This window comes from Microtus pennsylvanicus, chromosome 8 (assembly GCF_037038515.1).
Source record: "Microtus pennsylvanicus isolate mMicPen1 chromosome 8, mMicPen1.hap1, whole genome shotgun sequence".
In the NCBI taxonomy this organism is placed as follows: domain Eukaryota; kingdom Metazoa; phylum Chordata; class Mammalia; order Rodentia; family Cricetidae; genus Microtus; species Microtus pennsylvanicus.
This window is the reverse complement of record NC_134586.1, coordinates 87,310,998-87,327,358: the sequence shown is the minus strand read 5'-3', so window position 1 is coordinate 87,327,358 and position 16,361 is coordinate 87,310,998. Positions and strand designations below refer to the sequence as shown.

The 16,361-nt window shown below is 40.9% G+C and overlaps 1 pseudogene; it reads right to left on the bottom strand.

Annotated features, from left to right (window-relative positions):
• Positions 1-14,695: 14,695 nt before the first annotated feature.
• Positions 14,696-15,442, bottom strand: LOC142855616 (peptidyl-prolyl cis-trans isomerase A pseudogene; annotated as a pseudogene).
• Between the last annotated feature and the right edge of the window lie 919 nt (positions 15,443-16,361).

The window sequence follows — 16,361 nt, the reverse complement described above, 5'->3', positions numbered from 1 at the left end:
TCTTGTGATTTTAGATACTGTCATGCGAAGAATCAATATTCACCATCACACAAGACATCGTTCTAAAACATCTCGTAGGCAAATAGACATGGTGTTAATGGAAACTGGTGGCCCTTTAGGAACACTGTCCTTGCAAATAAAAACTTTGGCAAATTCTAGGCTCTTCAGTTCTGATCTTAGCATGTCTATAGAGGTCAAGGATAGGAAAGAGGAAACAATACCATTTCTACAGAAGGCTTTTAACCAGGGAGCCAGAATACTAGACAATTTGTATCAAATGACCTGTCTGATATACCATCCATTCTTCCTACTATGGAGAACTTCAACCTGGACAGAATTCATTGTTCTTGTCACCCAATTTCCCTTGTATTTTTTTTCTGATGCTCTTCCATGGCTTATCATATAGAAATTACCCATTTTCCCTTTAAGTGAAGGACCTGAGTGAATATAAATATTTTGTGTGTGGTTTTATCCCATCTACATAGGGGTTCAAATGATAACTCTCTGTTAGAGTGAACTGTGTTTGCTTCCATCACATGACACGAGAATCACCTATTCATATTTGAGCATTCCAAATGCTCTGGTATTGGTGATGTTTGAAACGTCAAGGGAGCAAGTAGAAGACTAGAACGTTTCAAGTGTGTTTGACTCAGCCTTTCTAAACACGCTTATGGTAGGCAGTAAAAACGTTCCCTGTGAGTCTGTTGGTGAAGGAGACACACAGGCATTTGGAAAGTTTCATGAAGCATCCAGGGAAATCAGCCTGAACTTTTAAGGACTTGCTTTGCTCTTTCCTCCTCCTCCTCCTCCTCCTCCTCCTCCTCCTCCTCCTCCTCCTCCTCCTCCTCCTCCTCCTCCTCCTCTTCCTCCTTCTCCTCCTTCTCCCTTCTCTGTCTCTCTCTGTCTCTCTCTCTCTCTCTCTCGTACTTTTTGCACTTTGGGCTATATTTCTCAACAAGAAGGTCAAGAAGATGGCTTGTAATTGTTTGTTGTCTGAAAAAAAGGCTGGATTAGAGGTATCATATAGAAACTTGATGACCTCTTGAGAAGTAAATGCTTATAGAGAACCCATGTGGGCCTTGTTTGCCTAACAGGCATAGGCACCCAGAAATAGAGGGCAAAGGCTTTCTAATGGGGCCCCTGAAACGTGCTGAATCTGTTTCCCAAAGAAAAAAAACGAGCAAATTGCTTTGTAGGTTTGGATGATTCCTAATACTTTTCAAATCACTTACAGACAATAAAGAATGATCCTCTCACAGAGAGTTCATTGAGGTCTTTCCTGTGAAACCTCAGAGAATCAAGACCGTGCACTAATGATGACTGGGTTTTCTGGCAAGCTTGTCTTGCTCAGTAAGAGAGTTCAGATGTGCAGTTAGTGTTTGAAAAGCTTCCCAGATAGGAAGAGAGACATTCAGAGAAAAGCCATTGGGCCTTGAATAATTTTACCACCACCAACAGAGACAAAAAAAATGGCCATCTATTTATATTTCTAAGAATTATTCTTTCTCATTGTGTTTGAAATGTGGTTTCTTGAATGGCTGGATGAAATGTCATCCCTAAATATTTAATACTGTTGGGTTTCCAACTTGAAAAGAAGAAAAAAAATTGAAGGAAAAAAAGAATGCTTTCTGTGGAAATTCTTTGAATTTTTGATGCCTGGTTCTATCGCTGACGACAGGAAATGGTTCTTAGCAAATGAATCAGGCTGTTACACACTATACTTTCTGGTTGGCCTTTGTTACTCCTGTCGCCTGGGATCCTTATCATAAATGATTGGGGTCCCTTTTACAAATCTTGTGTGGAGGAGTGTTATGAAGTAGGTGTGTAGCGATGGCATATGTTTCTTTCTCTAGCTCTATCCTGCGGATACTTCCCACTTTTGCAAAGAGCAGGGGATGGATTTAGAAACATTTGGTCATGGCCTCACATAGCTTGCTGTGTATGTCTTCATTAGGAGGTGAGCTCAGGTTCCCAGGGGGTTACTAGAAGGTGGAGAATACTGGCAGCGAGATGGTAGAAGAATGGGCTATTTTGAACTCTTTCCTTTCCTACCCACCCCTATCAACCCCTGCCCACATCTGCTCACCCTGCCCCACTCCTCCATCTCTACCCACTTCTGACCACCCCTACCCACCTCTGTCCACCTCTGCCCATCCATAACCACCTACCCCTGCCACTCCTGTAGTCTCCTGTCCACTCCTATCTATCCTTCTACTTCTAGGCTGCTGGCTTTGAAATTTCTCATCATACCAGCTTCGCCCAGAGCACTAAGAACCTGAACTGTTTACCACTTAACTCAAGTACCACAGTAATCCCTTTATAAATTCTAGCCCATGAGGTGTGAACCCTCTCCTTCCACAGGATGGGATTAAACTCTGTTCAATGACAAGAGGCATATAAATCAAAAAATATAAGTTTTGAATATTATTCAATGAACATCAGCCAAGGGTCCTCTAAGCAAGCTTTCTGGCTACAGGGAATTTTCATACATTTTTGGTAGATTAACACCCTTATCTCCCCTGATAATCGTATTTTAATTTTCCACCAGGACACTGGTTTTCAAACTTCTGGGTATAACTTATCATATAAATGTCTTTAGCACTGTGACCTAGTAAACACTGTGGGGCAGGCAATAAAAATGTCTTACCTGTGCTGCCTCCCCAATATTTTTCTCTCACTTTCCTCTTTCCATGCTATCCCTTTCTGGCCGTTCCACAGAATGGGAAAACAAACCTGAAAACAATACTTGGTCGCATCTCACCATGCTGTTTGCATGACTCCCTTAATTGTGTTTCCCACTACAAGAAAAATTACCCGCACAGACCCCATCGCTTGGTGCTGGAAACAGATGCACTTGGTTGAAGCGTCAGAATTCTTAGATGAAACCGTAGAGCGTTTCTAAACTGACTCAAGTGCATGCAATGCTGTTTTGGTGTATGGAAAAGGTTGTTATATAAACTCAACCTAAGACCACCTTCTCACTGTTTGTCTTGGCTTTATGAAATAATTTTCTCTTTTATGCAAGACCAGAGGTGGGAAGGTCACAGTCTTGGGCTTCCTTAATGATCTCACACAGAGACAATGGATGAAATGGTTTCTGAAGGTGTTATCCAGGCCAGCATCCAGCTCTCCCTGAAGCCAGCCTGCTCAGTTCTTTCCATTCCAGTGATAAGAACTGACTTATTAGGCTCCTAACTATATCATCAGGAAGAAATGGAGGGAGAGGTGGTATGTCAAAAAGACAAAAACTAGAATCACTTGGGAAGACGGACCCTTTGCTGAGGAACTGGCTCTACCAGATTAACCTATGAACATGCTTGGGGTGGGGGGTCTTGATAAATGATAGATGTGAGAGGGTCACACACAATGTAGACCAAGCCAGATCTAGAAAGTTGGTAGGTTTTATAAGCAATCAGACTGAGCAAGAAATGAAGAGCAAACCAGTATGTAGCATTCCGTCATAGTCTTTTTCAGTTCCTGCCTTCTGGTTTCTACTTTTTCAATTCCTGACTTCCCTCAATGAGAGATTATGCCATGGAAGTATACACCAGATAAACCCTTCCCTTTTTAAGTTGCTTTTGCTCGTGATGCAGCAGGGCCTAGAGCCCTGGGACCAGTGTTGTCCCTGGGCAGGTAGTCTGAGGCATATGCAAATGTAAGCTGAAGGAGCCAGTGGGAAAAAGTTAGTAAGTAGTATCCCTCCATGGTCTCTGCTTCTGTTTTCTCCTTCAGGTTCCTCCTCAAGTCTTGTCCCGACTTTCCATCATGATGCACTGAATGCTGTAAGATGAAATAAAGCCCTTTTCTCTGATAAGTTGGACTTAATTTGTGTTTATTATAATGACAGAGAAACCTGGAGAGGAAATTCATTGAGAGTAAAATAGGAGAGGTGGAAGGGATGAGAGAAACAGAGAGAGAGAGAGGAGAACATCAGCCACCACGAGAGGAATGATATCGTACAGGGAAGGAAGAGCCTTCAGAGATATCCAGTGGGAGGAAAATTACTTTTTATAAGTTTTATACCACATTATTTTGATGGAGGAAGGTCATTGGTTAATTAATAATGAAACTGCTTGGCCCTAATAGGTTAGAACATAGGTGGGTGGAGTAAACAGAACAGAATGCTGGGAGGAAGAGGAAGTGAGCTCATACGCCTTAGCTCTGATATCTGGGGCAGATGCAATGAAGCTCCGACCCAGGATGGAGGTAGGCTAGAATCTTCCCGGTAAGTGCACCTAGGTGCTACACACATTAATAGAAATGGGCCAGGCAGTGTTTAAATGAATACAGTTTGTGTGTTGTTATTTCAGGACATAAGCTAGCCAGGCGGCCGGGAGCCGGGCTCTGGGAAGAGGCCCGCAGCTCCCTATTACAGAATGGCGCCCTACATGGTAGCAGCAATTTCTCGGGTCCGCTCTGTTTGCTAGAAGCCAACAAGTGCTCTCATCTAAGAGAGTCTTCCTGACTCAGCTTTAGCTGCAAAAACCTGCAGCTCATTAAGAGGTCCTGGCACGAAACACTTAAACGGTGTTGATGACAAGCTGAACACATGCTTTTCAGTTTTCAGCAGTAGCAGTAAAAAAAGCTGAGTTGTTTTAAAATGCCGGCTTTCTGGGCCGTCCTGCCCGGGCAAACTCTGACTCTTTCAAGCAGGCTGTCTGACTACAGAGCTTTTGAGTGTTGCTTAACACTGTTGCAGCTTGCTTGCTGGCAGGGACCTTGAAACACCACAGAGTTGTGGCAATAAAAATGGCTCCAGCAGTACCTTTGCCATGTGGCTGGAAAGCTAAGGAATGGGCTGGATCTAACCAGCAAAGCCACGGCTTTAATCCTACCTATATTGCTCAGTAATTTAAAGGCTCATGAGGTCAGAAAAAGAGAGAGAGAGATAGAGTAAAGACAGATTCAAAAACAAAGAAAACCTCTAAATGATTTACAGTGTGTTAAAAAATATATGCAGGCCGGGCGGTGGTGGTGCACGCCTTTAATCCCAGCACTTGGTAGGCAGAGGCAGGCGGATTTCTGTGAGTTCGAGACCAGCCTGGTCTACAAGAGCTAGTTCCAGGACAGGCTCCAAAACCACAGAGAAACCCTGTCTCGAAAAACATATATATATATATATATATATATATATATATATATATATATATATATATATATATGCAGGCTAAAAGTTAAAGTTCTTAAAGTAAAAAAGAAAGAAAAAAGAAAGAAAGAAAGAAAGAAAGAAAGAAAGAAAGAAAGAAAGTAGTTGGGTGTGGTAGTACACACCTTTAATCCCAACCTTTTGGAGGCAGAGGGAGATTGACCTTTGTGACTTCAAGGTGTGGTAGCACATGCCTTTAATACCAATGCCTGGGAGGCAGAGACAGACAGATCTCTGAGAGTTCAAGGACAGCCTGGTGTACAAAGTTGTTCAAGGACAAAGATATATGGAGAACCTGTCTCAAAAGTAAAAGTAAAAGTAAATGAAATAGAGTTAAAATAAAGCTGCACAAAGATGGAAAATACACAGAGAATATTGATATTGTATGCTATTATGCTCTCTTTGAATTGTTTGAATGCTGGGGAAAGAGCAACAGCTGCTAAAAGATAATTGTTTATAAATGCTGCTGAACTAATCCAACATAGATATTTTGGAAATAAATTGACTTTAAAATTTGGATCTAAGGACATGACACTTTGGAAAGGAATTCTTCTTTTGTTTTCCTAGAGGATGAGACCTTGTGGATTGTTTCTATCCCAATATGGTATGACAGACTACCCCCTCCTGAAGGGTTGCTGTGAACACCTTCAAAAAATTACTTCACTCAACTGCTGACTGAGATGAATCTAGCACATAGGTTCTACCATGAAAGACCTAAATAACAGTGCCCCCATTCAGCACGAAGAAGTTTGGAGAGAAATAACTGTGTCCATATTCCCAAATATTGTTTATAAATGTTCTTTTACACTTAAAGGGGGAAATGATAGAGATATGAATAATTTGCATTGATATGGATTTTGCTTTAGTGATTTAAAGTCAATTTTGTTATATGTATATATATTTCTGATATTGATTAAGGTATTGTGATTGTGTAGATCATGTAAAAATATAATGTATATAGGTTGTTAATGGATAATCATCGATAATAGTCAAGCTTGTAGTTATGTTAGTTAGATTTTTTAGATGTACATAGATATATTTTAGATAGACATTCTTCATATCTTTCAAAGACTACAGAATAGGACATTTAATGCTTTAATAAATTAGGGCGTTTCATGCCAATGAGACACGTCTGCTCCTGGAAGCACCAATCTACTTAAAAAGGAAGATTGGCATCGAAGAGGATCCTTATGGAGTTGGTTAGCCATTTGGGTAAGAAACTGCTCTTGCCTGGACTGATGCATGAACTGGACACAAAGAACCCGCAGAAAGAGGATTGCTGAACTTGCCTAAAGGTGAGATGGTCTTTCGGGGTTTCTGATTCATGAAAGAGTCTATGAGACATTCTGCAGGACACAGCAGATAGTGACTGAACTGCCTTTGAAATTTCCTGCTTCATGAAAATGTCTGCTGGAAACTATCAGCCTGTAGGCCGAAGATGGATGCCCCAACGGTACAGAGGAACTTTGGGTGACTGTCCAGGCAGCAAGATGTCTCTGTTATTTCTAGAGTTTGGAAGTTGCTTATTTCTTGTTTGCTTGGGTAATATTGTATCCATCTCGAGTCTTTGAAGAAGAATAGTTAGTTATAGTTATAGTTTTCCTTAGTTATGATAAAGATAAAATAGATGTAAATATTGTAACTGTAATTTTTACTTGATAACTGTTTTGTTATATGTAATTTTGCTATGTTAACGTAAAAGCCTTCCTTTTTTTGTTTAAACAGAAAAAGGGGAAATGATGGAGGAAGGTCATTGGTTAATTAATAAAGAAACTGCTTGGCCCTGATAGGTTAGAACATAGGTGGGTGGAGTAAACAGAACAGAATGCTGGGAGGAAGAGGAAGTGAGCTCATGTGCCTTAGCTCTGCTATCTGGGACAGATGCAATGAAGCTCCGACCCAGGATGGAGGTAGGCTAGAATCTTCCCAGTAAGTGCACCTCGGTACTACATACATTAATAGAAATGGCCCAGGCAGTGTTTAAATGAATACAGTTTGTGTGTTGTTATTTCAGGGCATAAGCTAACCAGGCGGCTGGGAGCTGGGCTCTGGGAAGAGGCCCGCAGCTCCCTACTACATTATTTGGTATAAGATAGCATATGAGACCAAAAAACATGGAGGAGTCATGTAACACAAACTAAGAGCTGCTAGCCACAACCCAAGGATAGCTTCTTGTCTCCCGTGCTATGCTGATGAGAGCTGTTCGGGAGGCAACTTGATTGATTCAGGCTATGGAACCTGGTTTGTTTCTTAGAAGAACACTGCCTTACTGGGGCTAGCTATGGTCTAACAAAGAGGATTCACTATTTCCTTTTGGTGACTTCTGTAACCACTCACTCTTAATACATCATACATCAACTTGAGTGAAGACGATCCCACCTTACAGAGCAAGGCATTGGGGTGAAGAGAGGTTAACTGATCACCACCACATGACAGTAAGATACAGCGCTAGAAACAAACTGATTCATTTAATTTCAAATCTTGTGGTTTATATATCTTGTTATCTTCCAGTAATGGCCTTTGCTAGAGTGCTACAGAAATGAAACAAGAGTTCTTTGCAGGCAATGTTAATAGTTTGTGGAAAGTGGTCCCAGATAAGGGAGCATCATCACAAAAATGTGGTGAGCATGTCTGGGATTCCAGGGCTTGAACAAGGAGTTTGCTTATGTGGTGGAACAGAAGGTGGGAGAGCTAAGCTTGGCCCAGACAATCATGGCATTCATTCTCTTAAGATAATTTTATTTTATTTTTAATTAAAGAGAGGATATTTTATGAGCCTAGAAAATACTATCCTTTCCCAAGGCTGAAGGGATAATCACTTTCACCTTCAATTATGTATCTCCCTAAAGAACGAACAATATTTAATGAACTCCAGGTGCATACCTTAAAAAAAGAAATCTTTCATTTTACCAACATGTGCCCTCTAAAAGTAATTTTCTTCAGTGTAATATGGGTTGCCAATTTTGTAGTGTAGCATTTTTTTTGGCATGGGGGGATGGAAGGAGGTGAAGAGAAAAGTACTGTTTCTCATTTAATTTTCAGCACTATAAAAGCTTATGTCTCCATTTCCTCCAAAAAACATCTGTTAAACTACAAAGCTGATTCAAGCAAACAAAGAAACTTGAAAGAGAGACCAAATGCTCTGTCTCGAAGAAGACATATTTAGCCTGGCTCTAATTGACATTCATATGCATTCAAAAGCAATTAAAGCCTTACAAAAGCAACCCAGCACAGGAGTCTGGAGCGCTCTTGTTTTGAAGCATTTCTGAGCCCCTTCTTAGGCAGAGAAGGCCTGCAGAGTCTGTTTCTATTAGTTGTATTTGGAACTCAGTAAGGCAGTAAATAATGGTCTCTAGTGCTATTTTCCCCCCTTTTTGGTACTTCCCAGAGAAGGATTAAAGAATTTTCTCCCACCACAGACACCAATCCAAGACAGCCTCCTTCCCCTACAGGATTTATTGCATCCTCTGAAGACTCTTATGACACAACTATCAAGAATTATTAGTTGACTTGTGCATTGTTTACCTCCACATTACAGCACTGATTCAAAATGGGTAAGGGTAGTGACTACCCCTTACTTGATGTAGATCTCCGTATTTTGCCTCTTGTTGATGTTTAAGAAATACTAGCCTGTTTGGATGCTCACCTTCCTGGACCTGGATGGAAGGGGGAGGACCTTGGACTACCCACAGGGCAAGAAACCCTGACTGCTCTTTGGACTGGAGAGGAAGGGGGGAAGTGGGAGGAGACGAAGGGAAAAGGGAGGAGGGGAGGAGACAGAAATTTTTAATAAATAAATAAATAAATGATATGCAAAAAAAGAAATACGGAAATTTCTGTATTTGATGGAAGAGATATAGAGATCTACAGTGAAGCTCTGGTTGGAGTTTCTATGATGACAGTTAGGGTAGTCATCAATCTGATTACAGGGGAAGGCTTATTTAGGCGTCCTTTCCACTGTTGCTTACAGTCTCAGCTGTTGTCATCCTTGTGGATTCCAGGGAATTTCCCCAGTGCCAGGTGTCTTGCTAGCCCTGTTAATGGATCCCTCAATCAAGATATCTATTCTTTCTCTCCCTCACTGTCCTTCCCCACTTTTGAGCATCCTGTTCCCGTGTTCTCCTCCCTCCCCTTCATTCCCTTTCCTCTCCCACCCTCTGCTCTCGCCCCCTCCTAATTTTCACAGGAGGCCTTGTCTATTTTCTCTTCCCAGGGGGATCCATATATGTTTCTCTTAGGGTTCTCCTTGTTACCTAACTTCTCTGGGATCTGGTTATCCTTTGCTTTAGGTCTAATATTCACTTATTGCATACTGTGTTTGTCTATCTGGATCTGGGTTAATCACTCAGGAATTTTTTATAGTTCTATTCATTTGCATGCAAATTTCAAAATGTCATTGTTTTTTTTAACCACTGAGTAGTATTCCATTGTGTAAATGTACCACATTTTTTTTATCCATTCTTCAGTTGAGAGGCACTTAGATTGTTTCCAGTTTCTGTCTATTATGAGTAACACTGCTATGAACACAGCTGAGCAAATGTCCTTGTGGTATGAATGTGCATCCTTTGGGCATATGCCCAAGAGTGATATCGTTGGGTCCCAAATTATATTGATTTCTAATTTTTTGAGAAACCACCACACTAATTTCCAAAGTGATTGTACATATTTGCACTCCCACCAGCAATGGAGAAGTGTTCCCCTTACTCCACATCCTTTCCAGCATATCATTGGTGTTTTTTATCTTAGCCATTCTGACTGTGTAATATGGTATCTTAGAGTCATTTTGATTTGTATTTTCCTGATGGCTAAGGATGTTGAATAATTCCTTAGGTGTCTTTTGGCCATTTGCAATTCTTCTGTTGAGAATTCTCTTTTAGATCTGTACCCCATTTTTTTATTGGATTTTTTGGTAATTTGATGTCTAGTTTCTTGAGTTTTTTAAATATATTTTGAAAATCAGTCCTCTGTCTGATGTGGGGTTAGTGAATATCTTTTCCCATTCAGTAGGCTGTTGTTTTGTTTTAGTAGTGACTGTGTCCTTTGCCTTACATAAACTTCTTAGTTCCAGATAGTCCCATTTATTAATTGTTGCTCTCAGTTTCTGTGCTACTGGTGTTATATTTAGGAACTGGTGTCCTGTGCCCATGCATTCAAGGCTACTTCCTACTTTCTCTTCAATGAGGTTTAGTGGGGCTGGATTTATGTTGAGGTCTTTGATCCATTTAGATTTAAGTTTTCTGCCCCTGGAAAGGTAAGCCTCTAGGTTCCCAGCTCTCTAGGCCCTTGCCCTGGGAGGAATATCCTGTTGTCCCATCCCCAAAGAAATATTTTTTCAATGAATACATGTATAAGTGAGTGCACACAGAATAATAGAAATTACAGTTCAGGCTTGCTGGAGCCTTGACTTAAGATTTAAGTTTTCTTGCTTTTCTCCTTGACATCAAAAGTCCTGGCTGAGGTACCCTGATTTGTGAATTTTAATTTTAATAATTGCTTTATATGCCCTGCCTCCTACTTCAAGTTTAGTTACTGATAACAACCCTTCGAAGTTTTGAATTGTCCAGAGAGGCATCAGTAAATGTTCTATAACCTTAGAGTTTATGTTCAAAAGTAATTTTTAGATTTTGTTATGCTATAACTTATGAAAATATTGGGATGGTTTTCCAAGAACCTAGGATCAATTTCCAGGATCCACATGGAAGCTCACAACCATGTATAACTCCAGTTCTAGGGGATTCAACACACACTTGTAGCCCTCTGAAAGTCTAGGCACACACACAGTACACAGACATACATGCAAGCAAAGCACTCATGCTTTGTACATTAAAAATGTTGTTGAATTGGAGCACTAAACTAAGCTTCCAAAGTCCATCTGAAGAATGGAAGGAGTAAGAATATGAGCAAAGAGGTCAAGACCATGATGGGGTCACCCACTGAAACAATCTACCTGAGCTACTGGGAGCTCACCAGCTCTAGCCAGACTGGGAAGGAACAAGCATAGGACCAAACTAGTCCCTCTGAATGTGGTTGACACTTGCATGGTTGGGGCAGACTAAGGAGCCACTGGCAGTGGCAGCAGGGGTTATCCCTATTGCATGTACCGGTTTTTTGGAAACCTATTCTCTTTGGATAGGTACTTTGCTCAGCCTATACATAATAGGGAAGGCCTTGGATCTTTCCCAAAGCAATGTGCCTTACCCTCTCTGAGGAGTAGATGGGGATGGGGGTAGGAGGGTATGTGGAGGGAATAGGAGGAGGGGAGGGAGTGGGAACTTGGATTGGTATGTATAAAGAAAAAAAAAGATTGTTTTCCTTTTTAAAAAAATTTAAATGTTGTTGAAAGGAAGTTGAGATGATTAAACCTTCCAAAAGGCATTTGGAAAGCTGTGGCACCGTGATCACAGGCAGTCAGTCATTCGTAGCTACCCTCGATAGCATGATGTGAGTCTTGAGAAGAAAGAACTTCCTGTTAGCTTCTACTACTGCAGCAACAGCCTGTTCCTCTGCCACCAAAGCAGTGCCATCATCACCTGTCACCAGGTGCCTGTCCATCATCAACTATATGACATAAGCACCCTTTAAAAGTGCCCACAAGGCACAGCTCACTCTCTTGGCCTCTCTTTGCCTCCTCTCTTGTCTCCCGTCACTCTTGCCCTTTGTTTCTCTGTGTCTCTTCTTTCCTATCTTGCCTCTTCCCCTTCCTCTTGTCTGTCTGTTACTCTCAAGTTCCCACTCTGACACAACCTTTCACTCTTTCACCACCTCCCCCAATAAACCCCTTGCACTAACTCTGTTGCATGTGGCACATTTGCTTACTGGCATACTTCGGCAGTGCCTGCAGAAAGGTACTCACTATTACCTTTCTCTTTGAGAAACAAAAGGAATTCCTTATAAGTTTGCGGGCATAGGGGGATTCCACATATGTGACCTAGCCCATCTCCTAGGAGCTACTAGGCAGAATTATAATTAATGGGGAGTTATAATTTAATGTTGTCTTAGATTGGGTAACAATAAGCTGGACTTGCAGCTATAAGCAGGGGAAGGAGGATACAAGACCATAGCAGGGTTGTTTATCATTTCTGTGTCCAGAAAGGAAGAGGTCACAGGAGGCTCATGGCCTGACTTCTGAGAGGAAGAGCCAGCCAGAAGCTGGAGAATATGTGGCCCGACTTGCCTAAGAAACAAAAATTGGAAATCAAAAGAGATGTGGTAGATCCATTTCCTTTTCTTGTCTTCTTACCTGATTGGGAAGATGACTCACTTGGTCAAGTGCTTGTGATACAAGCATGAAAACCTAAATTCAATCTCCAGAACTCATGTTTTAGAAGAAAACAAAACAGTCAAAACAGACAAACAAAAACCAAGTCTCTTGATCAAGGACGAGGAGATTAAAGGGTGTCTGTTAGCTTCCTAACTCAATTTGCAAGATAACCTTTTTGGAAATATTGGGGTAAGCATGGGATGGACAGCATTGTGGAAGTAGCAAGTCCCTAGCTTTGACATTCAACCTAGAATCCTGGAGGGAGGTGATGTGTCTTTGGGATGCAATGAATCAGGAATTGTAGAGAACAGTCACTCAAAGACTTGTCGGTGGTCACATGAGTGTCTATTGGCCACCCAAAGTGGTCCTTAGGATGGGCTAAGAGAGTAAGTTAACATTTCAAATGCTCATGATGCAAAGACTTGAATAAGGAAGGAATCAGGTTACCTGGTTGTGCTTCCAACTGAAGACAAAGGCCAGACTTCTGACACTTTGACAAGAAACCAAAACCCTTGACTAGATGATAGTTCCATGGAAGTACGGGGCTATGACCTGAAGACATGTATGGACAGGTATATCTCATAGAAAGCCAAGACAGGAGGCAGATATAAAATGTCTATAACTTAGACATTCTTTTTCCATTACTGCTTCTGCAACGGCAGTTATTTAAATTTTGTAGATTTGAACCAATATATGGAAAAAAGAGAGAATAAAATTTGAGAGTGATTTTAAAAATCTGAATGCAGCTATGCTGTAAACCCGAATTGACTGAGAAGTGCTTAAATGGGATGAAATTTACCTGAATGCAGCTTGATATCAGTTTCTGACTACCAGACAGAAATGGGAGCTTAATGATAGAAATTATATTTGGCTATAGAAAAATAAGTTATACTTTTTTGCATATATCAGTTTGTGATTGTAAATTTGAATCTATTTTATAGTCCTCACAATTTAATTCTTTCTTTTATGGTTTCAATTCCTGATTATTTCTTTTGGAAAAAAAATCTACTGTCACTCATTTGTATGTCTCATTTCTTTTCCTGAGGCATTCATCACCATTCAACCAGTACAGAGATAGTTGTTCAAACAACACAGGAAAATCAAGAGGGAAAGAATTGCTTATTCACTGTAGTTAAAGGTATTCCTCACCTCGGTCCCCTTTGCCTGCCATTTCTTGCTTTGTTTCTCTCACCTGAAACAACTTCTTCCATTGAATCAAATAGTATTGATTAAGGCTTCACTCAGATTACACTAACTCAGTTCAGGTTTCCTGTTCTTCAAGCCCATAGTATATTCCCCTCCCCTCAACTCTTGAAGGATGAGCAGTCTACACTTAAGTGAACTGAATGATAATGGCCAGTCCTCATTATTCTCTTAATGATTTTTCTCTTCTATTATTAATTAGACTCTGAACTTTGCATAATCTTTATATAACCTTAAATAGGAAGTTTTGGTTAATGGATAAGAATCACTGGCTGTTACATTTTGCTTGTGTTTTATATCTCACCATGATTTGAAATTAGAAAGAAGAGAATTTATAACCTAAAGTTGTTCTATATAAATCCAACCTCTCAACCAACTACTTTCAAAGGATGTTACCCAAACAGGCATATCCTGATCCATAATAAGTTCAAATATATTGTGGTCAACTTGAAATATATGAAGACTTCTGAACAATGTAATACTAGGTAGATTTCTGTAATTTTGAACAGAGTTTATATCCATCCCCAGTTCTTGCGAGTTTTACTTCTGATTCTAACATATTTAACCTATCAAGCCCATTCCCTTTCTTGTTTCTTTTCCACAGTTAGACCACTTAAAGGTATTAGCTGTTAGGGACAAAAGACATATTGAATCCAAAGTTCCTTCATAGAATGGGGACTTGTCACATAAAATCGATAATGGAGTTGCTAGGATCACTGGCCTCGGGTATGTCTTTTCTAGGTGGGACTTCAGAGATAGACCTGATTGGAGTAATGAGGGCCAGAAAAATAGGCAGGCACACATATGCATGGACAGAAAAGCTAGGGGTTGCGGACTAGCCTCTGTGATGGAGAAGCTGCATCGCTCTGGAAGTTTAGCATATGTATTAAAGATAGTTAACAGGGAGGTGGGGCTAGTGCATGCAGCGGAATCAAGGAAGCAGGTTAAGTAATCTCACTAGAAGCAGTCTCTGCAGGGAAGCAGTCTTCAGTCCATAAACATCCCAGGGGAGAAAGCTGGGGAGGATATTGTCAGCACACAGTTATCATTTATACTAGGATCCCTTAGGACTGTGGTTCTCAATCTTCTTTTTTTTTTTTTTACAGTTCTTACTTAGTTTTTATTCATAATCATAAACTTAACTCTGCAATCCAGCTAGACTTGAAGGGGAATGAGGAAAATATGGAACCCAAAGAACTTCAGTGAGAGCAAAGATTACAGGGTACTGCGAGCAGATGGGGCTGGGGTGCTCTCCTGAGCTACAGAAGGAATGGTCTGGTGGGTAAAAAGCCCGCAAGTCAAAAGAATTTAGAGTTGTCCACAGTCGGAAATGGTGATCTTCTTGCTGGTCTTGCCATTCCTGGACCCTAAAGGCTCCATGGCTTCCACAATGTTCATGCCTTCTTTTACCTTCCCAAAGACCACATGTTTGCCATCCAGCCACTCAGTCTTGGTGGTGCAGATAAAAAACTGGGGACCGTTTGTGTTTGGTCCAGCATTTGCCATGGACAAGGTGCCAGGACCTGTATGCTTCAGGATGAAGTTCTCATCCTCAAATTTTTCTCCGTAGATGGATTTGCTGCCAGTGCCATTATGGCGTGTGAAGTCACCACCCTGGCACATGAATCTTGGAATAATCCTGTGAAAGGAAGAACCCTTATATCCAAATCTTTCTCTCCAGTGCTCAGAGCACAAAAGTTTTCTGCTGTTTTTGGAACTTTGTCTGCAAACAGCTCGAAGAAGACGCGGCCCAAGGGCTCTCCATCGGCCGCGATGTCGAAGAACACGGTGAGGTTGACCATGGCTGCAGCAAGCGGTGAGAGGGGACAGCGGCGTCTGCAAAGCGGCCTCTCAATCTTCTTAATGTTGCTGCCCTTTAATACAGTTCCTCATGCTGTGACGACCTTCTTCTCCAAACTCAAATTTTTTGTTTCTATTTCATAACTGTAATTTTGCTACTGTTATGAATGATAATATAAATTTCTAATATGCAGGATATCTGATATGTGGACACCAAAGAGGCAGCAACCCACACGATGAGAACCACTGCCTTATGAAGGCTCTGAGCCCCACCTGGGTAAGGCTTTGCTACTTGCATGATGCGAAAGCATTTGGATTCTTGATGTAGCTGAGGCCATACCAAACAATACATACTCACTCAAGTCTTTACTCTCTCCCTACACTCAGGAGCGTAAAAGTAGTGCTGAGGTTGAAATTGGAGATTAGAATAAAGTGCTATTTCCTTCTCATTCTTCAACTTGAATTGCAGACATGTGAATCCTCTCTGGCCCTGCTGACTTTTTGATGTTCTACATATTTACTTAGGAATCTTTTATTGGCATATGCAAATTAGATAGTCTCTCAAGTCACCTGTTGTAGACGTCTGTGTGGGTGATGGAGATGGATTTGTGCTCATTGTCTGGTCGTCACTTCGCCTCTTGTCTTGGCAGCTTTGACGGAGAATCGTAGTTGCACATTGGCAGATTCTTTGATGGTCCCATTTTAATATTGACAGCATGAGGTGACTCACCAAGTCTAAGATTTTGTTTCTTAATATTTGTTAACCTTTCTCACTTTCTTGTTCTTATTACTACTGCCTTTTTCCTGTTTTTGCATACGTGATAATGACCAAATTTCTAGCATTTATTTTAGACAGTATAATATAATCTTGATTATGTCTTTGGCTTGCTGAAAGGGTATGCTAACTTTTGAGATAATACAGGAGACTTTGTTCCATTCAACCTTCAGCCT